This window comes from Lolium perenne, chromosome 3 (assembly GCF_019359855.2).
Source record: "Lolium perenne isolate Kyuss_39 chromosome 3, Kyuss_2.0, whole genome shotgun sequence".
Taxonomy (NCBI): Eukaryota; Viridiplantae; Streptophyta; class Magnoliopsida; order Poales; family Poaceae; genus Lolium; species Lolium perenne.
This window is the reverse complement of record NC_067246.2, coordinates 343756702-343758447: the sequence shown is the minus strand read 5'-3', so window position 1 is coordinate 343758447 and position 1746 is coordinate 343756702. Positions and strand designations below refer to the sequence as shown.

General features: G+C 55.0%; 1 long non-coding RNA gene across 1 annotated transcript; it reads right to left on the bottom strand.

Annotated features, from left to right (window-relative positions):
* Nucleotides 1–896: 896 nt before the first annotated feature.
* LOC139837745 (uncharacterized) lies at nucleotides 897–1354 on the bottom strand. Its single transcript, XR_011754410.1, has 3 exons — nucleotides 1309–1354; nucleotides 1124–1222; nucleotides 897–1023 (listed from the first exon to the last, which is right to left on the bottom strand). It is a non-coding gene; the product is annotated as an uncharacterized lncRNA (long non-coding RNA).
* Nucleotides 1355–1746: the final 392 nt, after the last annotated feature.

Genomic DNA, 1746 nt, shown 5'->3' with positions numbered 1-1746 from the left:
GCGTACGAGCCCTCGGTGTAGCACGTTAACGGGCACAGTCAAGCTGACGGCCGTTATACCTACGCCGAGGGGGTTGCCGTCGGCGTACGTTGCGACGTGGCGCAGCCTGGGTAGCTCTGGCGCCCGCTACGCCGGGGGGGTTGCCGTCGGCGTACGCTGCGACGTGGCACAACCTCGGCAGCTCTGTCGCCGGCTACGCCGAGGGGGGGGCCGTCGGCGTACAATGCGACGTGGCGCAGCCTGGGCGCCTCTGGCTCTGGCTACACCGAGGGGTTGCCCGTCGGCGTATGCTGACCATTTGGTCCTGGTCGATCCTATGCCGAGGGGGCGGCCGTCGGCGTACGATGACCATTTGGTCCTGGTCGATCCTATGCCGAGGGGATAGCCGTCGGCGTAGCAGTGCAATTTTTTCAGATTTTTGCTGTTTCGGCTATTCCCAGGTTTGCACAGTTAAATAGCACATAAATTCACAAATATTTCACAGGAACTTCACAGGAGCCTCACATGTGCAAATATACATAACATGAAGTGCATGAAATGCAAATAGGTACAAATCTCTCATAACATTGCATACATAGTGTCATAGTGTCATAGTGTCATAGTGTCGATAAGAGATACATGGGACAACTAGAGGAGCTCGTCACCGCTAAACACCGGCCCGGGCCGATTCCTTCCGGTAGAAGCTGCGGAAGAACCACCGGGAGAAGGACCGGGAGAAGTACCGGGAGAAGTACCGGGAGTAGCACCGGGAGAAGGACCACCATGATGAACCGGTGTGATCTCCCTCCCACCACCCTGATTTCCGGAACATCCCGTTCCCTACACACATGTTCCCGAGATGTTAGCAATTTGCGAGGCAAAGGAAAGCCGTAGTATTCGGTTTGGCGAAGAACTTACCGTTGTTCTCCCATAGTACTCCGCAGCGAAATTTTCCTTCGATGGCATGTTTGGCGCCGGCCCCGGAAAGGGAGGCATCGGCCCTAAATCCGCTGTCTGTCCAGTTTGATTGCCCACAAACGACGCCTGCAAGATAGTTTACATGTCAGTCTTTGCAGAAATGAAGCATCAAACTAGGGGAAAGTGGGACTTGTCATCATTTGCGAAAACAAAGGTTGGAACTTACATGTATATATGCCATGTACTCCATGAACTGCTGCTGGTGCTGGTTGAAGGCCACCTGATATTCTTGATGAGCGGCCACGTAGGCCGCCTCGAAGTCAGGCTACAATTTCACAAATTCATGTCTCGTTAGCACTTAGCAATGTATGAACGAAAGTCGGAAAGAGGATGGAAATGAGGGAAACTTACGTCGTATGCGGGTTGCCGAGCCCGGCGACGAGGCGGGAGAGGGGGGCTATCCTTGGTGAGTCCCGCCTTGAGACGCGTGAAGGTCGTGGTGAGGGTATGCTTGACGGCCTTGTTCAGCATGGCGAGACGGCCATGCGGCAACCCTCCGGACGACAGGACCAACGACTCCTCGTCGACCTCCGCGCTCATGGGGTCATCCACCTCCGGGTGACGATGCCTCACCATCTCGCAGTAGTTCTCGACGTCCTCGGCGTAGGTGCCGAAGTACTCAGGGAGCGAGGGCTGAGGCTGCGAGAGATCGGGCTTCTTAAGCCGCATCTTGTTGTATATCTCGAGGTCAGACATCTCCTCCTCGGGTCCTAACGCGGCCCTCTGCATCGCGAAAGGAAATGTTGTGAGTACCAACTTTGAACCTGAAGGAAAATAAAATGTATACAT